At 40.6% G+C, this 27,854-nt stretch overlaps 1 protein-coding gene across 6 annotated transcripts in view; it reads right to left on the bottom strand.

Annotated features, from left to right (window-relative positions):
• The window catches only part of LOC109871401 (calcitonin gene-related peptide type 1 receptor), a 50,837-nt gene extending 24,999 nt beyond the window's left edge, over positions 1-25,838 (bottom strand). For 2 of the 6 annotated variants that reach the window (XM_020462259.2, XM_020462260.2), the window contains exon 1: positions 25,444-25,838. The gene's annotated coding sequence lies outside the window, so the exon portion shown is untranslated. The remainder of the gene's footprint in view (positions 1-25,443) is intronic. The other 4 variants (XM_020462261.2, XM_031806015.1, XM_020462262.2 and 1 more) reach the window with 2 other exon arrangements.
• Positions 25,839-27,854: the final 2,016 nt, after the last annotated feature.

The following is a 27,854-nucleotide window of genomic DNA, read 5'->3' as shown; positions in this document are numbered from 1 at the left end:
AGGTAGTGCAGCTCATCCAGGATGGCACATCAATGCGAGCTGTGGCAAGAAGGTTTGCTGTGTCTGTCAGCGTAGTGTCCAAAGCATGGAGACGCTACCAGGAGACAGGCCAGTACATCAGGAGATGTGGAGGAGGCCGTAGGAGGGCAACAACCCAGCAGCAGGCCCGCTACCTCCGCCTTTGTGCAAGGAGGAGCAGGAGGAGCACTGCCAGAGCCCTGCAAAATGACCTCCAGCAGGCCACAAATGTGCATGTGTCTGCTCAAACGGTCAGAAACAGACTCCATGAGGGTGGTATGAGGGCCCGACGTCCACAGGTGGGGGTTGTGCTTACAGCCCAACAACGTGCAGGACATTTGGCATTTGCCAGAGAACACCAAGATTGGCAAATTTGCCACTGGCGCCCTGTGCTCTTCACAGATGAAAGCAGGTTCATACTGAGCACGTGACAGACGTGACAGAGTCTGGAGACGCCGTGGAGAACGCTCTGCTGCCTGCAACATCCTCCAGCATGACCGGTTTGGCTGTGGGTCAGTCATGGTGTGGGGTGGCATTTCTTTGGGGGGCCACACAGCCCCCCATGTGCTCGCCAGCGGTAGCCTGACTGCCATTAGGTACCGAGATGAGATCCTCAGACCCCTTGTGAGACCATATGCTGGTGCGGTTGGCCCTGGGTTCCTCCTGGGTTCCTCCTAATGCAAGACAATGCTAGACCTCATGTGGCTGGAGTGTGTCAGCAGTTCCTGCAAGAGGAAGGCATTGATGCTATGGACTGGCCTGCCCGTTCCCCAGACATGAATCCAATTGAGCACATCTGGGACATCATGTCTCGCTCAATCCACAAACACCACGCTGCACCACAGACTGTCCAGGAGTTGGCGGATGCTTTAGTCCAGGTCTGGGAGGAGATCCCTCAGGAGACCATCACTCACCTCATCAGGGGCATGCCCAGGCATTGTAGGGAGGTCATACAGGCACGTGGAGGCCACACATACTACTGAGCCTCATCTTGACTTGTTGTAAGGACATTACATCAAAGTTGGATCAGCCTGTAGTGTGGTTTTCCACTTTAATTTTGAGTGTGACTCCAAATCCAGACCATCAATTTGATTTCCATTGATCATTTTTGTGTGATTTTGTTGTCAGCACATTCAACTATGTAAAGAAAAAAGTATTTAATAAGAATATTTCATTCATTCAGATCTAGGATGTGTTATTTTAGTGTTCCCTTTATTTTTTTGAGCAGTGTATATTAAAAGCTACATGGTAATGCTTCAAGGGTTGCAGCATGGCTGGTGCATAGTTTAAGAGACAAAATTCAAACGTTCACATGCCCCTCAGGTCCAACAAATGTGCTTTTCAAAATCAAGGGAAGATGAGGGAATTTCAATCTTAACCAAATGTGGTTGCCAAGAGGAAATGTCTGTACAAACGTCTGCTCTGGATTCAGAGTCTAATGCATAGACCCAAGGGGAGCCCATCTAGCACTTGTAAGCAATAATCCATCCGATTAACAAGACATAGATGTACAGATATGTTTGCAGAGTCAGAGTTCTGCATGATGCATTGGCTGAACCTTGCAGTAATGTTGCTAGCTGTTAGCCGGAACAGACTTTTCTAGTGAGACAGTAGGGAAGAGTGAGCATTCCTGACACACTTGCCACCATTGTGTAGACAACTGTTATATCACAATATGTTAGCTAAATATGTCTATTTAGCCTCAAGTGCTATGGGAAGGGAGAAGTGCTATACTTGAGTGGCAGGGTTAAATGAGCAGAAATACCCTTAATGGCCTAAAGGAGTAGGACATTTTTATACTTCAAGTTGCATGGCTAATTATATTAAACTGTAATGCAATTGACCCAGGATAATAGGAAATATAACTGGGAGAAAATTGCTGTTTTGTATTCAAGAACTGCTGTTTGCATTCAACAACATCCAGCAAACAATTAAATGTTTTTGTTCACAATACGACAGAGGTTAGTGACCACTACGCATGCTCAATAGACTCGGTGTGCACAGAAAGAAAATCACTTTCATAAAGAATTCCCAACAAAAATATATCCAAGGCCTACTTCCGACTCAAAGCCCAACAAACATGGTCATGTGAAACTTCACTTTATCCTGCGCTGTGCTATCCACTATTCTAGAGACCCTAAATCCAAGCCAGGGGAATGGATGCCCGCCTCCCAAGTCTGCTAGGAATTAAAATGCCATTACACCAGGGAAATGCTGGAACTGGGATTGTAAAAAAAGTATGGCTAAGTGCAAATTGGAAACAGACAGGAAACTATCAGCTGCACTGTCACACACTAATGGTCCTCTGTGCCAAATCTCCCAGCTGTACTGGAAGGGCTGACTCCAACCTTTTACAAACTGAGACTAAAGCCAAGGATGGATCTGTCCAATGACAATATTAAACAGACATTACAGATGTTTTATTTATTAATTTTATTTCACCTTTATTTAACCAGGTAGGCCAGTTGAGAACAAGGTCTCATTTACAACTGCGACCTGGCTAAGATAAAGCAAAGCAGTGCGACAAAAACAACAACACAGAGTTGTGCAAAGGTACAGTCAATAACACAATAGAAAATCTATGTACACTGTGTGCAAATGTAAAAGAGTAGGGAGGTAAGGCAATAAATAGCCCATAAAGGCTAAATAATTATAATTTAGAATTAACACTGGAGTGATAGACGTGCAGATGATGATGTGCAAGTAGAGATTCTGGGGTGCAAAAGAGCAAGAAGGTAAGTAATAATATGGGGATGAGGTAGTTGGGTGTGCTATCTACAGATTGGCTGTGTACAGGTGATCGGTAAGCTGCTCTGACAACTGATGCTTAAAGTTAGAGATGGAGATATAAGACTCCATCTTCAGTGATTTTCGCAATTCGTTCCAGTCATTGGTAGCAGAGAACTGGATGGAAAGGCGGCCAAAGGAAGTGTTGGCTTTGGGGATGACCAGTGAAATATACCTGCTGGAGCGCGTGCTACGGGTGGATGTTGCTATGGTGACCAGTGAGCTGAGATAATGCGGGGCTTTACCAAGCAAAGACTTATAGATGACCAGGAGCCAGTGGGTTTGGCGATGAACATGAGGGCCAGCCAACGAGAGCATACGTGTCGCAGTGGTGGGTAGTATATGGGGCTTTGGTGACACTGTGATAGACTACATCCAGTAGAGTGTTGGGGGCTATTTTGTAAATGACATCACCGAAGTCAAGGATCTGTAGGATAGTCCGTTTTATGAGGGTATGTTTAGCAGCATGAGTGAAGGAGGCTTTGTTTTGAAATAGGAAGTCGATTCTAGATTTAATTTGGGATTGGATATGCTTAATGTGAGTCTGGAAGGAGAGATTACAGTCTAACCAGACACCTAGGTATTTGTAGTTGTCCACATATTCTAAGTCAGAACCGTCCAGAGTAGTGATGCCAGTCAGGCGGGAGGATGCAGGCAGCGGTCGGTTGAAGCATGCACTTAGTTTTACTAGCATTTAAAAGCAGTTGGATCCATCCGACTAAGGCCTAAAAGCAGTTGGAGGCCACGGAAGGAGTGTTGTATGGCGTTGAAGCTCGTTTGGAGGTCAGAAGTATGGAGGGCCAGAAGTATGCAAAATGGTGTCGTCTGCGTAGAGGTGTATCAGAGAATCACCAGCAGCAAGAGCAACATCATTGATATATACAGAGAAAAGAGTCGACCCGGGAATTGAACCCTGTGGCACCCCCATAGAGAATGCCAGAGGTCCGGACTACAGGCCCTCCGATTTGACACACTGAACTCTATCTGAGATTACAGAATGCATCCATGGTTAACTTGGATTAGATTCAGATATGCAGTGCTACTTCATGACACATCTCTGAGGGTAAAACTGCCCGCTGGGGTATAGACTGAGAGGTTTGCAGAAACATGTTATCTAATCAGCAAACCAGCTTAAGATACCAAGAGTGAAATGCTTAGCTTTATGTCAAAGACTATCTGCAAAAGCCATTTGGATGATTAAATCATTGTTGGACATTCTAAATAAATATTCAGTTGTCGTATGTTTTCAAGACGAATGACCATGACTCAAACAATTCATTTAAAAAAATGTTATTGTTGGGGGGTTTACAGGTACAATATCAATATCAAATCATATTTTCATTTTATATAACATGTACCCGTTAGCAGCCACTCAAAATAAAACAAAAGTAAGAAATACATACAGAGAAACTATCACATTAATCAAACAGGATTTTGTAATAATACATTTGGCATGTAAAGAAAAATAAACAAAAAGAGATAGGCCTACATCCCCAAATCCCCATCCCATTCCCCCCGCATCCTCCCAACCCGGACTCCAACAATTCTAACAATATATCCCTTCGTAAGACATTCAAAGGACTGTTTGAGATTGAGAAGAGGGATATATTCGGCACCAATTTAGAATTATGCTTTTTAAAGCGTTCATAAATGTGCCATACCTGTGTCATAATCACCAATGACAAAGATGACATAACCCACTATGTTGAATATGACATAAACATGTGCTTTATAGATGGTGACATGTTGTGCTACAAGATGACATAGGCTCTAAAGTAGGAGTGGGCAACTCCAGTCCTGGAGGGTCTGATTGGTGTCACATGGTTTTCCCCATCCCTAACAAACACAGCCGATTAATCAACTGTTATTCTAAACTGAAGATCATGATTAGGTGATTATTGGAGAGGTGTGTTAGCTGGGACTGAGGCAAAACTGTGACGCCCACCCCTGCTCTAAAGAGAAGTCATGTTAGTCACATTACACCAGGCACCAATTACCCCGATGAAAGTCCCCAACATCAGGAAATTGAAAGTGTCTTTCTTCTAGAACCAAGTTACATGTTCCACAGTACACAAACACGCACACAACAATATAACAAGCCATACCGCAGGGTGCTGGGCCCAGTCAGGTCTTTGACATAACAATATAACAAGCCATACCGCAGGGTGCTGGGCCCAGTCAGGTCTTTGACATAACAATATAACAAGCCATACCGCAGGGTGCTGGGCCCAGTCAGGTCTTTGACATAACAATATAACAAGCCATACCGCAGGGTGCTGGGCCCAGTCAGGTCTTTGACATAACAATATAACAAGCCATACCGCAGGGTGCTGGGCCCAGTCAGGTCTTTGACATAACAATATAACAAGCCATACCGCAGGGTGCTGGGCCCAGTCAGGTCTTTGACATAACAATATAACAAGCCATACCGCAGGGTGCTGGGCCCAGTCAGGTCTTTGACATAACAATATAACAAGCCATACCGCAGGGTGCTGGGCCCAGTCAGGTCTTTGACATAACAATATAACAAGCCATACCGTGGGGTGCTGGACCCAGTCAAGTCTTTGACATAACAAGCCATACCATGAGATGCTGGGTCCAGTCACATTCACTCACTCCACCGCTGAAAGGTCAGCCACAAAATGTTGGCACCATTGTAACAGGTTGTAATCAAGCCCTGGTCTCCAGTATGAGAACAGAAGAGGTATACCTGGTGCGGTAGTCTCAGGTTGGACTACTCCAAATCATCTCGGCTCTGACACACACACAACACACACACACACACACACACACACACACACACACACACACACACACACACACACACACACACACACACACACACACACACACACACACACACACACACACACACACACACACACACGTTGCAGGTCCATCAATCCATCTAAGTACCTCTCACCCTACAGTAATATGTGGATCATGAGAACATTCATAAATCAGCAAACAGTTTTTCACCAATTTATTCACACTTTATGTAGTGTCCTGTAATACTTTGTTTGAATTGAGACACCTTTGGTCATTCATAACACATCCATAAATACTTTATATCACATGAAACTGTACTTACTTTAAAGTCAGATATCTTTGGTCATTCATAACACATACAGTACCAGTCAAAAGTTTGGACACAACTACTCATTCCAGGGTTTTTCTTAATTTTTAAAAACAATTTTCTATATTGTAGAATAACTATGAAATAAGACATATGGAATCATGCAGTAACCAAAAAAGTATTAAACAAATCAAGATATATTGTATATTTGAGATTCTTAAAAGTAGCCACCCTTTGCCTTGATGACAGCTTTGCACACTCTTGCACACAATTAGTCCCCCCCCAAAACATACTGATTTTAAAGGGCCCAACCAATGCTTTTTTGGCTGTGCATGATTGCACTTTAGAGTATGTCATCCTGCAGCACAGCATTTTGGGTCAAGCTGAGGTCAGGTCCAATATTGGCTGGGCACCCATGAGGGAAAGAGGTTGGGCCATCCTAGAAAGGGCTTAGAGTAATGGAATGTGTACAATTTATCCAAAGTGACTAATAGTCATGTGTTAACACACCATCCTGGTGTTGCAATACTCTACCAAGATGCATAACAGGGTTATAAATGCTTTGTGAAGCCTCAATTTAATATCATTTCTAAAGCCTTTATTAAGCGGCACATATGCCACCCTTTATAAAGCACAGGTTTATGTCAATATTGACATAGTGGGATATGTCACACTTGACAATGGTGGTTATGTCACACAGTTACTCCACATTTATGAACCCTTTATAGAACATGACATATGGTCACAGATGCATTGTAACACATTTATGAACCCTTAATAGAACATGACATAGGGTCACAGATGCATTGTAACACATTGATGTAGCTCTTATGGAGTCTTTATGAAGCATTTATGAGCTGAATGTAATTTGAAGCGGGACTACGCTAGGTTCACCAATTTTTCACATTTGTCTATTTTCTTTATCAGAAATGATTGGTTATGGGTACCTTCAATTGTTTGTAAAATAGTACTGTTCTCAGATTTTTTATTAATAGATTTTAGTGTATCCATTGCTATGCATAATAAAAATGTTGAAATCCTGATTATTTGACTGTGATATGTGGGTCTCACCTAACTATTTTAAGATGAATGCACTTACTGTAAATCGCTCTGGATTAGAGCATCTGCTAAATGACTAAAATGTTAAATGACTAAAATGTAAATGTTTTACATACAGATCTCATTACACTGTATTAAGTGATAAAGAATAAAAAAACATGTTTAAAATATTGATAAATAATATAGTTATTTATTCAGTGTTAAATTAAACACACTGCTTAGTGTAAAGTCTTATTTGCATTTTTCCCAGTGCCTTGACTTTTGAGTGAATTGTAGCGTAAGAGACATGGTTGTTGCATTCGTCAATTTTCAGTCCTGTGTCCTTCACCAAGTGTGATCTTAAAATAATATGTCATCTTTAAAATTAAATAACAATATAACAAGTACTTAATTAGGCCTTATTTTGGGGGCCTAGTTTTCAGGCATGAAACTCACATTATAATGGCTTGCAAAGTGATGTGTAAATCCTATTAGAATTCAGCCAGAGTGGGGATATCCAACATTTGACATTTTATTCACCCACAACATGCATTCAGGATGACTGCAAGGTTGGAAGGACTAAGATATGAAACTGCCTAAAGCAGGGGTGGGGAACCTTTTTGCCATCAAGGGCCATTTGGATATTTATACATTAATTTGGGGGCCATATTATGCTATTTTCTGCTTTCTTCATGTTTTAATGTGACTTTAATCACTGACATTGGTTTTTCAGTTTATATATGACTTGTATGTATCTTGTGTCCTTGAGTATTTAGAAAAGTGCTAGTCCTATTTAAATAAATGTTAGTATTGTAAATAATATTGTTGTTGTTTTTATGATTAATTGTTCAAACTCTAATGCGATGGCTGAAACTGCTTATCTTTGAAGAGGCGTTTGATGTCAGCTGGCAGTAAAGATGACGCTACTCGCAGCTGGTTTTCCAGGTTTTCCCAGGTTCCAGTCAGTCTTGAGCAGAATCGAGTTTTTACAAGAGTCAGTTTGGAAAAGAACTGCTCACAGCAGTAGGTCGTCCCGAACACAGATGCACATTTAATTGCATGTCTCATCAGAACAGAAAAAATGCTCATCGCTAAAGTACATTTTGTAGAACTCAAGGAGAGGGAGGTTGTTGTACCTGGCATTGAACTCGTCATTGCTTTGCAGCTCAATGACTTCATGTTGTAGGCCATCCGGCACATCCGCTGATTCAACAATAAACGGGGTTGCAAATATGTTCAACTCCAGTTGTTTACTTTTCACATCCTTAAACCGCTCACAAAATGCCTTGGCGAGCTTTCCACACTTACCGTCATATTCCAACGTAATTTCAGGCTCTTGTCCTTGCAGAGTAGGAAAATAACCCCTTTCTAGTTGGACTTGCCACAGCTTTAAGTTCGCTTCAAATGATGCAATTGCATTCAATTAAATCACTTGGACTGAGACAACTCATTTATTTTTTCACTAATGCAGTTAATCCCTTTTTGCTCATGGCCGAGACAAGTCTCTCAAACAAATTCTCATCTCTGGTCGTGCCATGCTTGGCTTCCAACGACAGCAATTCCTCCCTTGCGCCAAACTCAGCGGTAATCTCATGCACAAAAATGGCAAATTGGGCCGTATTTGTGATGTCAGTCGTATCATCACATGACAAAGAGGGAAAATCGACATTTCTTGCAGTCCTTCAATGTTTTTTCGATATCTTGTGCCATGCCACTTATCCGCTCCGTGACGGTTCTTCGAGACAAACTGACACTTTGGAATTTTTTTTTATTTAAATTTTTTACCCCTTTTTTCACCCCAATTTCGTGGTATCCAATTGTTTTAGTAGCTACTATCTTGTCTCATCGCTACAACTCCCGTACGGGCTCAGGAAAGACGAAGGTTGAAAGTCATGCGTCCTCCGATACACAATCCAACCTAGCCGCACTGCTTCTTAACACAGCGCGCATCCAAACCGAAAGCCAGCCGCACCAATGTGTCGGAGGAAACACCGTGCACCTGGCAACCTTGGTTAGTGTGTACCCGGTCCGGCCCTCCACAGGAGTCGCTGGTGCGCGATGAGACAAGGACATCCCTACCGGCCATTCTTCTGACGTACAGGTGCTCGATGATGACGAGCTGCCTGGTAGTGCCAAGGCTTTTGGGGGAGGTGGGTGGGTGGATGTTTTACATGTTATTTTTGAGGAAAAACGACATCTAGAGCTTTTTAAAATAAAAACAATGTTTTATTTATGAATTGGCATTGGGAGCCTGATCAAACACTCGTACGTCTCGTACGTCCCCCGCCCCTGGCCTAAAGCATCTAAACTGGAATAACCTAGTAACAAATGGGATTAGTTTAAAATGTTAAAATTTATATTTGAGTAGCATACAATTAATTAATCAGTCAATGTACATGCAAAAACACTGATATTGAAACAAACTATTTTAAAAATCAAACCTCAGTGCCTTGTTCAGTGGCAAAATGACAGCTTTTTACCTTGTCAGCTCGGGGATTCGATCTAGCAGCCTTTACAGTTACTGGCCCAATGCTCTAACCACTAGGTTACCTGCCACCCCGATGATTGTCAATGCTGGGGTTCTTTTACACAGATGAGTGTTAATTTAACACTTACAGAGATAATGTAACACCTGAATTACAAATAGACACTAGGTAACACTGGCCAAATTACTGTGTAGATTTGAACCTCTTGAAGCTAGGGGGCACTATTTTTATGTTTGGAAAAATAACATTCCCAAAGTAAACGGCCTATTTCTCAGGACCAGATGCTAGAATATGCATATAATTCACAGCTTAGGATAGAAAACACTCAAAAGTTTCCAAAACTGTCAAAATATTGTCTGTGAGTATAACAGAACTGATATTGCAGGCGAAACCCTGAGGAAAATCCAATCAGGAAGTGCCTCTTATTTTGAAACCCTTCTGTTCCTTTGCATGCCTACATTTAAAGGGATATCAACCAGATTCCTTTTTCTCTGACTTCCCTAAGGTGTCAACAGACTTTAGACATAGTTTCAGACTTTTATTTTGAAAAATGAGCGTGAAAGATCACATTGAGTAAGTGGATAGGTGGGGGCTCTCAGAGTGAGTTTTTGCTCTACAGAGTAAAGCCGCCATTATTCCTCCCACTGTTATTGAAAACCTACACACTCGGTTGATATATTATCGAATATATATTTTCTAAAACTACCTGAGGAATGATTCTTAAAAACGTTTGACATGTTTCTGTGGATATTATGAAGACTATTTGGAATTTCCGTCTGCGTTGTCGTGACCACTCTTTCCTGTGAATTTCTGAACATAACGCGACAAACAAATGCCGGTATTTTGGGTATAAAAATCATCTTTATGGAACAAAAGGAACATTTGTTGTGTAATTGGGAGTCTCGTGAGCGAAAACATCTGAAAATCATCAAAGGTAAATGGTTAATTTGATTGCTTTTCTGATTTTTGTGACCAAGCTTCCTGATGCTAAGTGTACATAATGCTATGCTAGGTTATCGATAAACTTACACAAATGCTTGGATTGCTTTCTCTGTAAAGCATAATTTCAAAATCTGAGACGACAGGTGGATTAACAAAAGACTAAGCTGTGTTTTGCAATATTGCACTTGTGATTTCATGAATATGAATATTTTTTAGTGATATTATTTGACTGTTGCGCTATGCTATTCAGCATTTGCTGACGAAAATGATCCCGTGACAGGGATGGGTAGCATCAAGAAGATTTTAAACAAATACATGTCTGTCATAAAAACACACCAATCTCTTTCATAACTTTAAACAATAAAATATAATTTATCAACATTTCTGAAAGTGGATATACAGTACAACATTTTGGAATTAAACTCTTCCAGCACAACTCACAGGAAGAAGTGTCTGTAAAAGTGTTTTTCGAGGACCACCCTGTCCCACCCTCTCCTGTCCTAATACACATAATGCCCCCGTGAATCATGTTGCTATGGACTACAGCTATTATTTACAACTAAATCCTATGTCTGGGGCCGCACACTATAAGACAAATGGAGGAACACTTAAAACATGTATTACCTCCTAAGTGACCTACAGTTTATAGAGATCAAGAAGAGAGAACTCCGCTTATCATACAGCTCTGATTTTTGGACAGGACAAGATACCACAAGTTACTCATTCAGTAGTGTGAAATGTGCATTGCAGGTAGAATTGTGTTTTAATATAACAAAACAGATATGATTATTTCATCACGTGGAGTAGCCAATCATGCCCTCTCCATCCACTACATTTTTAGCTACAACAGAACGTTTTCTCTTTCTGAACGCAGCCCATGGATAAGCTAAGCAGGTATCAGGTCAGTTATTGATCTATTTGGGTAATACAACTTTTATCGTTGTTTAGACATATCTGTGGAAGGGGAAGACAGTGGGTGGTCTTCTACAAGCCATACATCAGAGTAGTAGGGAGGGAAGAGGTTAGTCATGGGCCTTTGTAACAAGAACAACATTACTTCTTCTACATCTGAAGGCCGAGAGAGATCCCTTGGAAATATGAAGAACAGCTGTGAATTCTCGCCTGCCACAACAAGCGAACTAAGGAGCCAGAGAGTGAGCAGTCTTGGCTTATCAACTCCATTGTCCGTTGATGCATTTGTGCGTTGTAAACATCCTACTGCCCGCACAGGATGTTTGCGCCACCATCCTTCCCAAGTTTCTTTGTATTGCATTTAGAGAAGCAATTTATTTCCCTTTTTAGAGAATGCTAAAACATTGCAGTCTTTTTCTCACAATATGACCTGCTGCGATTACACTTATCGTTCAATAGCACACCAGCTGCAGACCAATCGCAAGGACACAACCGTAAACATTGGACAATGCAATGTTTACATAATTCCCAACACTGTTTAAGAATTCAAATAGAAAAAGGCTACTGAAGCACCTAGATAAGAGCTGTGTGTGTGTGTGTATCTGTAAACAAAAATACAGTCCACTGGCAAAATATTGAAGTTGCTTATCTTTCTTTGTGGAAGCATGCAGTATTCAGCACTGTGGGTGTATTTTATAATTCACATATTTCAAAAACGACTTCACCATTTACAAGTTTGGACATTGAGTTCAACAACTGTGTAGGGAGGATCCTTGGAGAGACAAGGAGGCCGTTGTCCCATTTCTTAAGGTCATTGTTGCAGTCAACATGCAGCTTTAAAACATTATACTAGTGGGAGATGTCACCTGGGAGCCAAGGGAGGACAGTCTGACTTCTGGCTTCTTTTGGGCCTGGAGTAACCCAGATTAAACCTTCTCCTGGGCCCGTATTCATAAAGCGGCTCAGAGTAGGAGTGTCAATCTAGGATCAGGCCATCCCTGTTCATTCATTATAATCTAAAAGGCATAACTGAACTGAGATCAGCACCACTACTCTGAGACACTTTATGAATACAGGTCCAGGACAAAACAAAAACACTCATTACAGAAGCTCAATGGAGAATAGATGATTCTCTTTTCCTTCACTGTATTACAAAGACAAGGGACACCTTCTCTTTGACACAAGCATGGACCTTGATGAAAAAGTCCCCTCATTTTCCCTGATAGTGTGCAGGTGAATGACGTGTGGCACTCTTTCCTACACAAGACACAGCACGTGCCAGGGCAGTTATTCAAGGAAACAGGTGGCTGAGTGCATAGGCATTATCAGCTGTAACCATAAAACACTTTTCTACGGACCTGACATAAGGATTCCAGGCGAATGATGTGTTGAATGAATTTGAGTCCAGCTTCATTGAAAGCAGATAATGTGCATCCAGCTGGGCTGGGTTTATTTGCATATGCACATGCTGGGTTTAAGACCTGCTAACAAACCCTGTGTAATATCAAGGGAATGAATTCGGCGAAACACTGTTCAAAGCCCATTTTTTGCTAGACCCATCTCTATGTTGTAATGAAATATAGTGAACACTATGTCTAGGAGATATGGGACCCTTGGATGGCAAAGGGGGAGCAAATCAATCACCTTAGGTTCCTAGAATGTCTCTTGAAGGGAAACGATCTTTGGTTCCTGGAATGTCTCCGGACGTTTTCAGCATGGTCACATTCCAGGAACAGACCACAGGGGGAGGGGGAGACATATGAAACGACTAAATGAGAGCCTGGTGAGTAATATACTGTGTGTATATATATATATACATATATATATATACATATATATATATATATATATATATATATATATATATATATATATATATAATGTAATGTCAGTGGGGAACCTTCAGAGCATTCTTCAGAGGATCTCGTCACGGTATCTCTGAGCATTCAAACGACCATCAATAAAATGCAATTGTAGATTGTAGATATTATATTTTTGTTCAGTGTATATTGAGACAAATCACAAATAGCAAAATAGAACTCAACTGATTGAACATGAACTGTTTTTCAATATGATTGAAATAGGGCTATAGCCTACTGTTTATATTTTATTGCAGGCATCTTGGTTTTCATTTGAAGCAACATTTTATACTTCACTTGTTTGTAACATTGGCGACTTTGTATTTGTAGTCAGCTATTATACTGATAAACAGCCAATACAGTAGGTTGCAGCAATACACTAATAGGTTGTAGTCTGTCATAAAACCTTGAAGAAGAAGAAGACAGAGCAAGAGAAAACAGTCATGTAAATTTAAAGGTCAAAGTAAGCATAAGCTGATTAAAACACCTGGTTTTCTGAGCAATCTTTCGAATGATGAAGACATGTAAACCCCTTAACCGGTATTCCAGAGGGTGTATTTGATCTGTACATGTGCTCGCACCAGCCAAGTGAGCCTCCCTCGTTCGCTTCGAGTGAAACAACTGAATGTATGTGTCCCGGAAGTTGTTTTCTCATAAAAACTTTAAATGTCCAAACTCAGAATCAAATATGCTTCCCAAAAATGACATGTTCACTGTGGTAAAATTTTCATTTTGATTGTGCCATCAGGTAGCCTGATTTCAGATGTGCCCATGTAAACAGAGCTATGAGGGAAATCGTTCTTCTTGCAAAGCATGTCATTGTTTTAATATAACTATTATATGAATCTGACTATGCACAATAATCGCATTTTTGTGTGCATGAAACCACACTCTTTGTTAGGTAGCTTGTGTTGTGATAGTGGGTCAATGGCGATGGCGGCTGCAGCAGCTGTTATCAACTTCAAGGTGGATGTTGTTGCTGAAAAGTATGTAATAAAATATATTTCCAATGGAAAGGAAGATTTGGTTTGTTCATTTCATTTTGGACATGAAATGGTTTTGCTTTTGTATTGGTATGATTTCATGGGGCCTACTGGAGAAAATGGGCTGCTTATTCTTTAACATTATTTGATGCTATTTGTGACTGCTGTCGTATGTCTATCAGCCGTGTCTGTGTTTGACCTAAACGGGCTCCCCTTCAGCGCCATGGAGTGCACAGGTATTACGGTCGCTGTCCTTTCATCACCATGAGCCTGTCACCTTTGATGTGACACTGTTCTTGTTGCTGTTGGTGATAATATGATAAGGGTGTTGGCTACCATAAATTGTGTAAACAGTGCATTATTTTATGCTGTGTGTCATGATGTCATGTCCATGCCGGTTCTGTATCTGTGTGCTGCAGCCCGAAGCGCGGCCAGGTCTGTTTGATTCATTCATCATGTCATCAAAAAGGATTCCTCCTTCTTCACCAGAGCTAGAATGGTCTGACTAAAGAAGCTATAATGTCGGGCGCATTAATTAAGTGATGCTATGTTTTCTGTTATTTCCTAGATTTTTTCCTAGATCACCTGCAGAGATAGAGCACCTTATGTACTCGCCTATGTTTCTAACTGGTTATAACTAGGTATGACCATGTACAAAATCTAAATGACCTTACATATATGCTTAGTTGCAGTCAAAACAACTCATACAAGTCTATCAACGGCATGAATACTTCGTAGAATTGTCATACAGAAACAAGCGACTCCCTAAATGTGCACATAGTGACGTATTGTATTCTCAGAAAAATTGTTGTTCTACAGGAAATGTTTTATAAATACCATAATTCCTGTATTATCTCCAATATTCCATATGCAACATTTAAACATCCTACCAATCCCATTGTTTCACTAGCAGCAATGCTAAAGCTGGCTGTGGGGTAAGCAAATAAAGCTAAGCCATATTTTTGGTAATTGTCTCTCAGGATCATTGGATTAATTGCTTTTTGTCAATAAAATAAAGTATATTTAAAATGTTGGATGTAGCACCCCTGGCCGTTGTTTTTTCCACATAAATATGACAAAATGTATATTTACTTCAAAATTCTAAAAATGATACTGACATCAAATGATGGTGAATCCGCTTTTTAGTATGTTGATTGTATTTGGATTGCACTTGGAAGAAACCGCCACATTATTTAAGGGAACAATTTAGAATTACATTTGAAAAGATATGCAAATTAACTGTAATTTTGCTCAAATAACAGTCTGTTTTGACAACAAAGAAAAGTCCGATAACATTATTTGCATGTGTAAGGATGTTTTGATATGAGATAAGTTGATATTTTGCTCTGATTGTTGCTTTTTCCAATGACCCCTGTTGTTAATTCATGTACTGTGTAAAATATGTTGGTAGTATGAGGGTTAATTTCTTCAAGAATCCTGACTAATTAGTTACATTCAGGGAACATTGTCTCTGAACATTATTTCATAACCAACCCAGAAGCAAAGGAGCAAACAAGAAAATGTTCTCAGAACACTCTAGGAACATTCTTGGAACATCATTCTGGTTGTGCAGCAACTCTGTGTTATCAGACCCTATCGGTAATCCCTCCCATATGACCATGGAAGTTCCTGGCCTCACATTTCAGGCGGCAGCCATATAAGCAGGACATGAGAATGGACAGACCACATCATGTTGACTCGCAGTTCGCCTTGGGCACTACCAGATGTCAAGGAAAACAATAACAAACGCACACAGATGCTAGGGAGGAGCCATTTCCCAAATGGACATGCGAAGAACCAAACGTCTTAGGCATGAGTGTTATGTTTACCCACCATAATATAGGAAGGACATGCATCGCATAAACTGGCTAAATTGGCCCACAGAGACATGCAGTATAATTCTGGAGATGAGCGGGAAGCAGACACTTGTGTTGGGGGAAGAAAATGTGCTTCATGTTGGCACTGCAAGGGGGAGTAGAGGATCTTATGTCAACTTTCCTCTTCACCCAAAATGACAAACCCAGATGCAAAGCCTCTGTCTCTTCCCACACCACCTGCAGATGGTTTGCCAACCCTACCAAAGCTTGGCATGCACAGTCAAGATTCTTCCCACCATTGTATTACTCACTAGAGGCTAACTAAGACAAGGCCAGTGAAGGCATTCCCAACATTTGCTGGCAATGAGGAAGTCTCAAGGAGGTATCCCCGCTGCTAAATAACAATTGGACACACAATGGTAAAGCATGCTGTTAGTAAGGCAGCATTTCAAAAACACATCATACTAATGGCCTTGGAAAATATGCAAATTCCGTGTCAAGAGAAACAAGTTTTGACATTTTGACGAGATTAAAGTGCAAACGTCTACAGTACTATGTAATGTACCTTGCAGAAATATCAGGACTGTGCCTAAAGTAAAATGAGGCACAACACAGTCAGGGCCCGGTTTCACAATAGCGATGGAACTTAGGCTTACAAGTGTTTTATTGATGCATCTTTCCTACAGCGGCTGTAGATGTAACATGCGTTTCCCCAAACACCAAGCTGACATATCATGAAATTCAACAAAAATATAAATGTAAAGTGTTGGTCCATGTTTCATGAGCTAAAATAAAAGATCCCAGAACTTTTCCATGTTCACCAAAAGCTTATTTCTCTAAAATGTTGTGATCACATTGGTAATCCATCCACCTGACAGGTGTGGCATATCAAGAAGCTGATTAAACAGCATGATCATTACACAGGTGCACCTTGTGCTGGGGGTGAATAAAAGGTCACTCTAAAATGTGCAGTTTTGTCACAAAACACAATGCCGCAGTTGTTTCAAGTTTTGAGGGAGTATGCAATTGGCATGCTGACTGCATGAATGTCCACCAGAGCTGTTATCAGATAATTTAATGTTAATTTCTCTACCATAAGCCGCCTCCACATCCTGCTTCCTCACCTGCAGGATCTTCTAAAAACGGGCACCTGGACAGCTGATGAAACTGTGGGTTTGCACAAGCAAAGAACTTCTGCACAATCTGTCAGAAACCATCTCAGGAAAGCTCAACTGTGTGCTTGCCATCCTCACCCATGGTCTTGACGTGACTGCAGTTCGGTGTCGTAACCGAATACAGTAGGCAAATGCTCACCTTCGATAGCCACTGGCACGCTGAAGAAGTGTGCTCTTCACGCATGAATCCTGGTTTCAACAGTACCGGGCCGATGGCAGACAGTATGGCATTGTGTGGGCGAGCGGTTTGCTGATGTCAACGTTGTGAACAGAGTTCCCCATGGTGCCGGTGTGGTTATGGTATGGGCAGGCATAAGCTACGGGCAATGAACACAATTGCATCTTATCGATGGCCGTTAGAATGCTCAGAGATACCGTGACAAGATACTGAGGCCCATTGTCGTGCCATTCATCTGCCGTCATCATCTCATGTATCAGCATGATAATGCACAGCCCCATGGTGCAAGGATCTGAACACAATTCCTGGAAGCTGAAAATGTCCCAGTTCTTCCATGTCCTGCATTCCAGACATGTCACCCATTGAGCATATTTGGGATGCTCTGGATAGACAGCGTGTTCTAATTCCCACCAATATCCAGCAAATTTGTACAGCCATTGAAGAGCAGAGGGACAGCATTCTACAGGCCACAATCAACAGCCTGATCAACTCTATGCGAAGCGGATGTATCACGCTGCATGAGGCAAATGGTGGATTTCCTTATATATGAACTGTAACTCAATAAAATTGTAGACAGTGTATATTGAGACAAATCAGAAATAGCAAAATAGAACTCAATTGATTGAACATGAAATGTATTTCAATATGATTGAAATAGGGCTACAGCCTACTGTTTATATTTTATTGCAGGCATCTCTGGTTTTCATTTGAAGCAACATTTTATACGTCACTTGTTTGTAACATTGGCAACTTTGTATTTGTCGTCAACGTTATTCTGAAGTTATCGGCGATCACAGAGAGACGGATAAACCTTGTGATTCTATGTTTAGCGGAGATCTTTAATGTATAAAGTGAGGTTGCAGGACAAAAATAAGTCAGGCGTTAGATTACGAGCGTCTTCAAGTGCAACGTTAATAACGATGGTTTAGGATAAACAGCTCTGAGATTTAGCGACACTCCTACGAAGGTTCTTACACCTTACTTAGCCCTAAGATACTTTTGGGAAACCGGGCCCAGGATAATAAGACAATACAGGTATACAGTTCAGAGTTTGATTTTACTATAATTAACATCACTATGGCAACTATATATCCTAATGCATCTACTTATATTCATACTTGAACGTCCAGTTGTACCTCAATTTTGCACTGATATTCTGAGATTTAAAACAACGTACTCTGACCGAGACTGACGTCTTGTATTTAAATCATAGATGAAAAGTTGACACGTTTCCCTTGTGTCTTGGTAGACTAAACTGAAGTTTTAATATCAACTTAAACACGTATTGCCTTGGAGTAGACCGTTTTAAATTACTCATGCAACAACAGTACGTAGTTACTTTCTTAATTAAGAAAAAAACAATACAGACATTTCTGCCTGAAAACCACTTATCTTCTCACTGCGGCTGTGAGCTGCCTACAATGTCATGTCATCCTTGAACAAGGCAATGTGTAATCATCTAATTTGTTTACCAGGCGAATATGAAAAACAAGGGGAAGCTCAAAAGGGAGAAACACACACACACACACACACACACACACACACACACACACACACACACACATAGGAAAGAATCCGGTTTCAAAGGTTTGCTATGTTGGGCAGCTGGAAAAATATGTGTAAAAATACACAGGTATAAATACAGCAAGGACGAGTAGCACCATACACAGCACTTGTAGTGTTAATAAAAGTTCAACTCTATATTGGGGGTATGATTTCAATGTAGACTTGAATTACACAATAGGTTAGTTTAAATAGCCTAACCAAGCAAGCATGAGCCTACTTGTTTAATAAGTTAAAGAGCCTGAAGCAGTAGCATGTAAGAAAACTAGTTCTTATTCCATCATACTTTCCACTTGGCCAGACCACATTGTAAGGTCAGTTGATGATCAAATGCAGTCAAGTGCATTGGGCAAACATGCACACGCATGTAGTGTTGTGTCTAGTCATTACATTGACATTCATTCCCTAGGTTTTTTTTTAGGCCAAAAGCCACTGTGGAAAAGTTGTTTGTTTACCTTTATGATCTAATCTCTATATCTGTGGTCTGTTTACTTCCACAAGACATCAATTACATACTGGGCATGTAGCCCTTCATCATGGCTTCCCATGGGATACCATTCCCCAAGTTCCCTATGGGAAATATAAAGTTATTCTATTATAAATAATGGTCAGTGAAAGAAAAGACCCGTGGTGAGTGGACCTCTCAACCCACTGGAAGAGGACCATCCCTTGTCCCTCTGTAGTCTCAGAAGTTCATCATGTCCATCAAAGTGTAACCCCATCCACCCCACTGCCTGAGACCAGCATACAAAAACCCCATCCGCAGACTAGCATCCCCATTCTACGCCAATAAAAAGGGATTCCAAGGGTATGGGGGCTCAGGCTAGACGCTGTCCTTGTTGATCCTAGGACCTACAGATCTAGGGTCATGCAACCCAAATCTTAACCATAGTTATTAGAGGTGGTGAGAGTGGCTGTGAAAACGAATTAGGGCAACCTTACTGGACTGAACTGGTGGGGGCACTTTTAGTAGCCCACCCTATTTATGACGTTTGTTAGGACAGGGACAGTGTACAACAAAAACAAAGGTCTCAGAGCGCTTATAAGTGATGTATTGCTTCATATTTAGCTGACAGATATAGAGCAGATTCAAACCATGTTTAGCCCAGCATCGCTCGTGCTAGCCTGGCTTGGTTTGGCTCAGCAGTGTGAAAGGGGTATTCATCTCTCGTTGCATCTGAGACTTTCTGACAGATCCTGTCCTGATCTCTATGGAGGCTAGCTGGCCTGTGAACTCGACCTGGGGGGCCAAAGAATCCTCCCACACGTGCACACCATAGGCCCTAGACTTAACCTCTGAGACCATTCCCCTCACACACATGATAGACTCATGTAGGCTACTGTAGCGTTAGTGTGTTCACATGTCAACTGGAAAAGAACAAGACATTTAAAGTATGCAAATACAGACTTGGAAATGAGATGTACAGGCAATGTACAAAGGATTACAAAGGGTAGTAGTGTACAGAGCATTGCAAAATCAGGGATGTTGTGACGCACACAGGCAAATGTTAAAACCACAATATTGACATCTAAGTGGGAGGACAGCTATTGAAGATCATAAAAACAAGATGACTATATGACTACGGTATCTACTATGCAGACACACAAGCTAGCTCTCTAAATATGTTGAATCTTATGGAAATAATAGGCCTGACACAATAAATTGTTTCCCTTGTGCTATACTGCCCAGGGCAGGAGTGAGATAGTATGCGTATCCGCCCCATCCAGTGTACTAACTCCTAGGGACCCTTTGTCTCTCTCTGTGACCCATCAGAAGCCACCTCCCGCCCTCTAAATCAGGAAGGTTGTGTCAGCCGCTGACAGTTTGTTTAGCACGCATCGACATGGAACACCCCTGGAAATGGCCACAGATTATTTCCACTGTCCTATATTCTTCAAAAAGCCCTCAATCTCAGATAAACGTTAGCCCAAGCACACACACGCAAGCATAGAAGATGCTGTCCAAAGGGTCTGACTGTTGCAATAACACACAGTAAGTCCAGTTAACACGACAGGGCTGTCAGTGAAACATACATAGTTCAAATCAACGGTCACTCACTAAAATAATGGTCTGTAATACATGAGTGTGTATGTGTGTTGGGGGGGGGGGGGGGGGGCTTTTTAATGTCATTGGGTTTCGACTCAGTATTAAATATAGGGACTAGAGGGAGGTTTGAGAGAGTGATGCATATCAGCACCATTGTAGTTTAGTGTAATGTGATAGCCGAAGCCTAGGGAGAGCGGAACACTAAACATATGATGTGTGCCAAGGTTGTTGTTTAAACAGGGGGATTCAATAATGGCCCGATGCACTTGAATGCATACGAAGGGTAATAAAATATGGAGACAGGATGTGAGATGATGGGGTTATTAGCCCGCTCTCAGATTAATGACTAAACCACAGGCTGGTGAGAAATAGAGAGACAGAGAGACAGAGAAAGATAGAGAGAAAGATAGAGAGAGAGACCAATGAGAGGGGGAGAGAGTGTATGTGTGCATGTGTGAGACAGACAGACAGACAGAGACAATCAAGGGCCTCCAGCATGATGAAAGCATCACAATGCATTTGTGTTTGTGTGTCCCGACTTCAAAACATGGGAGATGATTTATTGGAGATGGTTTAGCAGTGAGCAGCATCATCTCTGCAGATCAGCAGCATGTATCCACAGCATCTGCTTCCTGAGAAGATACCCTGGCTAACATATCTGCCTGAAGGTGTTTACTTCTTCTGGGAGAGAGGATGCTGTCTTAAACTGCGTGGCAGCTGTTGGTTCAGATGATGTTTAGATATCGGAAAAAGTAAGCGGCCATTTGTGTTGAGGGGACATTTATGTTGAGAATTTGTTCAGAACCTCATCTATTATGCAGACCAAACTATGAACAATGTCAGATTCGATGGTAGCTCTTGGGATAATGCATCATATTCGTCTTTGAAGAATGGTATTTTCTTATTTTATTCCTCCCATGTTGTGGATTTTTTGCATACTTTTTCATAACATTGTGAGCAGTGAGTTCATATTCAAATGTAATGTGAATATCTAGGTAAGACAATAACGACTGATCTTAACCTATACGAAATACAGTCCATTCTGTAGCTAGACCAGAGTGAGAAACAGACACATTTTCAATCTTCAACACTGTTCTCCTTGTTGACTTTTTTGGATGCCTCAGCATAATCTGTGCCATGGAGATGGTTGAGCATCTAAAGACAATGTTACCAAGTCACAGAGGCACCTATTATACACTGACATGTAATATCCCACTTCGACACAGCATGCAATGGCCACTCTACAGGACTGCTCGCTCGGGTGTGGAATCCAAATCCAATGCTTTACAGTTCAAAACAAACACTCCCCTTTTACTGTGTGAGCTCATACAGATGACGGATCTTAATTTAATCACACTTATCTTTCTACACATTTTCCTGCGCTGCAGAAAATGTTAACTTGCAGTAAATTCAAGGTTAAAAAAGGCATCTAAAGTTTGTAATTTCAACTTTAAAATGTCAGACTTGATTGGCCCTAACGAAAAATATATCAACCCCTACAAAAAAAGTCCATTAATTATATTATGATCCCAAAAATAAGTTCCTGTTGCTGCAGGATTCTTTTCCTGCTGTAGCAAACTGGCTCAAATGAAGATCCTACATCGGTATATTTACTGCGAACACTTGGCCATTAATCCTTGCAGACTTATTAGAAACTCCTGTCAGTTGGCATCTCATGAGATATTCAGAATGAAGAACCTTCTTCGGCTGTCCTATATCCCCAGTCCATGCAGTGAAACAGCATATTTTCCTCAGCACGCTTTTAAATGGAACACAAAAAAATCATGAAAAATGTCATAAATGTTGAAAGAAGCAATAATATTTTGCGTCATGTTCTTTTCTTCATGCTAGTGGGTTATTGTGAATGTGTCATAAGTAATTAGACTTGTGAGAGTGCTTGTGAGTTTAAAAGGGTGCAAATTATGGACGTTGGTGGGGGGGGGGGGGATGAGGAATACAGTGTCAGCAAAATGCATCTGGAAAGGCTTTACAATGTCTAAAGTGTCCTGATGGACTTATAGTACTTGGTTTTTACATGTCTACTCTATCCTCTCCTTGAAGGAGTAATATCTCTGCATTTCTCATCGTATTGTGCCAAGATCTGATGTGAGCATCATCATCTTCATCATGGTCTTCCCTCTAGCTTCCCCACAATATTTCATCATGTCCAATCTGTGCCTTACATAACAATGCAGCTGATTCAACAACAACTTGAGATAGCACTGGTGCCAAACAGTGTTCGGGTACACCAAGAATGACACCGCTGCAATGCTGTCAGTAAAAGTTCAACTGTATGTGCTGTGCCATGTAAAAATAAATGTCTGCATTTCATGTCTGTTTTCAAATGTAACAGTGTCTGTGGAAAACCCCATTTTCCCTGTGTCTGAAGACAGTGGATGATATTACAAGATCTGTAACACAATAATTCTCATTCATTTGACTCAATGTTCAGGCCAAATATAAAAAGTCTCCAGTCAACTCATTCTCAAACAGCAATATGCATACACTTACGGAATGCCCAGTAAATGTTTGTTTAGGAATAACATGGTTATGATGTCAATTTAGGATATATAGGTTACCTACCATATCATGGCCTAAATTAAAACGAATTGGTTGCCTAACACTTACACTTTATGTGCAGCTTCCACTATAAAGTTTGAAAAGGTTCCATATAAGGACCCATACAAGGTTGTAAAAACATATCTTGAATAAAGCCTGAGTTAAAAAATAATTACATATTGTAGGTTGTCTTCCTTATAAACCTGTAATGAAGCATGTTGCAGTGCAACCTTAATGATAGGCTACCTCCCACTAAGCATTTACCACCAGGCAACATCATTTGGACGTCTTTTTTTGGTCATGTCCTCGGACGTTGATTTCTGGTCCGGATCGGAACCAAATCTGAACCAATCATAGACGTCTATATTTGGTTCAGATTTAGACCGGCTTTGATTTCAATGTCTGGACCAGCCTACGTTTGTCCTAAATATAGGCCGAGATAGCACTGGTGGACAGCACAGTACAGTTTGGACAGCACAGTACAGTACATTACAGTTCACGATAAAGAAAAGTACAGTACACTACCACAGAGTACACTAGAGTTACAGTAAAGTAAAGAAAAGTATATTAGTGTACTGTATTGTACCCTACTCTACTCTAATGTACTTCACTGAACTAAACTGTACTGTACTCTACTGAATTAAACTATACGGCACTCTACTGTACTGTACTGAATTAAACTGTACTGTACTCTACTGAATTAAACTATACGGCATTCTACTGTACTGTACTGAATTAAACTGTACTGTATTGCACTGTACTCTACTGAATTAAACTATACGGCACTCTACTGTACTGTACTGAATTAAACTGTACTCTATTGTACTGTACTCTACTGAATTAAACTATACGGCATTCTACTGTACTGTACTGAATTAAACTGAACTGTATTGTACTGTACTCTACTGAATTAAACTATACTGTACTCTACTGTACCGTACTTTACTGTGTCTACTGCACTCTACTGTACTCTAATAAATTCATCTCAACTGTACTGTACTATACTATACGGTACTTTAACATACTCTACTGAATTAAACTCTACTGTACTGTACTATACTGTACTGTACCCTACTGTACTGTAATGTACTGTACCCTGAATAAAACTCTGTCCTGTACCGTATTGTACTTTATTCTTGTGTTCTACTGTGCTGTACTGTACTAAACTGTTCCCTACTGTACTGTGATTTTCAAACTTGTAAAACATAGCTTAGACGTCTATGATTCGTTCAAATTTGGATCTGGTCCACACCGACCAAATTTGTACTTGTTTGGGTGTGGAGTTTATTAGAAAATAAAACCCAGCATGCTTTGCTAGTGTTTGTTTTACATTTACATTTTGGTCATTTCTAACCTTTCATTCTGCACCTGAAATGCAGGTGATGTCAACGTCTGGAAAATATTTCTAAAATACACATTTTCAACAAATTTTGCTTACTGGGCTTGCATTGTTTTCTGTTCCAATCCTTTCGATTCCTTTAAAATTACAACTCTTTATTGGAAAGGTTGTCATAGATTAAACAAATCCGTTTAACACTAACATAACCTAATGATTAAGTATTCATAGGCTATTCCAAGTCATAGGCTATAGCCTCGATATTGACCTAATTCCTGATCTTCTTCAATACTGTCTCACAGGGGTATCGACCAAGCCTTCTCTTGATTGTGTTCTCATTTCCCCATGGAATTATGCTAAATATTACTGCAAATGACTAGCCTATCTGCGGTGCGCAATTGATTTTTGAGTACTACAAGAAATACAGTAGTCTATCCATGTAGACAGTGCACTGAAATCCAAAAACCGATTTCAGGACAATATTAATCCGACAGAAATGTAACTCATTTACAACAGACTCTTTCCGATTATTATGGTCTTGAATTGGATATTCATAGGCTATTGATTTGAGAAATGCAAATGCCTATGCATGGATAAAACTGGAAAATAGTCATCTTAAAATAGATCTGTAAATATGGCCATCATAGGCTATTCGAATATTTCTTACCTGATGACAAGAGCTTAAAATCCAATGACAACGTGACTTAGAAAGTCACATAAACCGACCAAACACTCCAGAGACAGCTTTCCAAATGCAACCTTCCGGGCGGTGATAGTGAACCAAACCCAACGGATCCCAACGCTCAATGAATAAAGTGTCAGACTAGGACTGCTGTCAGGTTGTTGGAAGCCACCCACTATTGTTAGCCGACTTCCTTTTACATCACGAATTAGCCTACAGCGCTTCGGGAGAACCCACCAAGCTTTAACATCATTCACGCGTAACAGACGCCGACGGCATGTAGGGGAGACCGGGTTGGTTGTCTCGCGGGTTGGGCCCGGTTTCCCAATAGCGATGGAACTTAAAAAGTGCGTCGTTGAGGCATGCGTCGATACTGTTAGGATCGAAAGAAAGGCAGCGCTGCTCTCGGGTCATCTGTCTCCACCCAAATCTTATTTTAACATTAGAATTATTCCACAATACTGACGACGGATCAGCTCCTAGAGAAATAGTATCACATCTGGCTGCAAATATTCAGGCAGCTTATTCTAATGCTCAGCCTATAATAATGCACTAAATCAACATTTTGCATAACATTGCGCACATGTTAAGCTACACATAATGAAATATATTTAGGCAGAAATTACAGTAGCCAAATAGCAAAATAAAACTAAATTGAATGAACATGAAATTGATGTCAATATTATTGAAATATTTAGGCTTATATGTAGCCTATAGGGGAGACTAGGGATGGTGCACACTTTTTGCATTTTTATCAATTTCTCTGAGATTGTTTGAGCTACAACATTAAAAATGTGGCATGAACAACTTACATTGGTCTTCTACAAATTGGTATAGGTAATATATCTCTAAATTAAACGGACAAGGTGTGACTTTGTCTCAAATACAAGGAGTGAAATGTTACAATTTACCCCACCAGCAAACCCCTGAGATCAGTTGTATAATAGGGCTTGGGTTGAAATTTTAAAGTAAAAAAAAATGCATAAATCATGACATATAACAACATATTGAAAGCCTTTATTGAGAACATGAGAACAACATTGTCATGTTTAAAATTCTGTTTGGAAGAAATAATATTATTACTATTTTTACACTCCACTAACTGGCCATTTTCAACAAAACAATAATGTCTGACTACTAAACAACACCATCTGAAGTAAACAACTGAATGTTTGTTTGTGTGTGTGTGTGTGTGTGTGAGTAAGTCAGTTGCGGTAGTGGTATGGTAGTCCTGGGGAACAGGCTTGGTGGGCCCATAATTCACATTCCCAGTACTGCACCCAGACCGCCTTAGGCTTGCTACAACTAACCCTGACCCTTGAAGCCATTAGCTACACAGCAAATTCTCCTGTGTTAAATTAACACCAAAAATGTGGATCCGAATAGCATAGGAGGTTGGTGGCACCTTAATTGGGGAGCACGGGCTCGTGGAAATAACTGGAACAAAATAGATGGAATGGTATCAAATACATCAAACAGATGGATTCCATGTGTTTGATGCCATTCCATTTGCGCCGTTCCAGACATTATTGCGCCGTTCCAGACATCCTCCCCTTAACAGCCTCCACTGCCTTATAGGACACTGAACATTGCTAAATCAACACACTGCTTAATGTAAAGCTTCATTTGCATATTTCCCAGAGCGCTGGACCTTTCAAGTGACTTTTAATGTTACAACACATGACTGAATTTGCTAGTGACAGAGAGATGGTTGTTGCATTCATCACCTTATCACTCCGACAGAATTCAAAAAGTGAGATTCTATGTGAATATGTTGTCCTGGAAATGTTAATATTTGACACATTACAATGTTTTTCATGAGGCCTTATTTTGAGGGCTTACACTCAAAAAAAATATTGGGTTGTTTGGATGACCCAACTGCTGGGTTGCAGGCATTTGTAAAAAAAAAAAAGAGCAAGGTTGATTAGTTGATGCTGTGTAATTGAGATAGGACCCAACGGATCAGATCAGAACACTAGAGGCGTGGCATAGTAGGGGTGTGGATTTAATTAAGCACTTTTTGGCCACCTGTGAGAGTAAATGTCATTCCGGTTCATCTGTTCTGTTGAACTGGTATCCCTAGTTAGGGTTGAATTGTTTTTATTGCTTTAATGAACTGTATAAAAGTGTATGAGTTTCTTAAAAGCTTACACAAATCCCAAAGTGATAGTACCCACCTTGTTGAAATATGTAAAAGATAATGTACATATTTTTCTACTAGAATATGTATTGTGCAATAATATTTAAAGAAAATTATACATTGCAGTATACAAACTTAACAAAATCAACAGAAATAGCAAAAAATGGCTATCTAAAAGCAAGTTACTGCCTAGTTAGGTCTTCAGCCAGCATAGAGCAAAAGGGGGTGAAGGGTCGTTCAAAACTCTGACAGTTGT

Source organism: Oncorhynchus kisutch, linkage group LG26 (assembly GCF_002021735.2).
Source record: "Oncorhynchus kisutch isolate 150728-3 linkage group LG26, Okis_V2, whole genome shotgun sequence".
Classification (NCBI taxonomy): Eukaryota; Metazoa; Chordata; class Actinopteri; order Salmoniformes; family Salmonidae; genus Oncorhynchus; species Oncorhynchus kisutch.
This window is presented reverse-complemented; position numbering and strand designations above follow the sequence as displayed.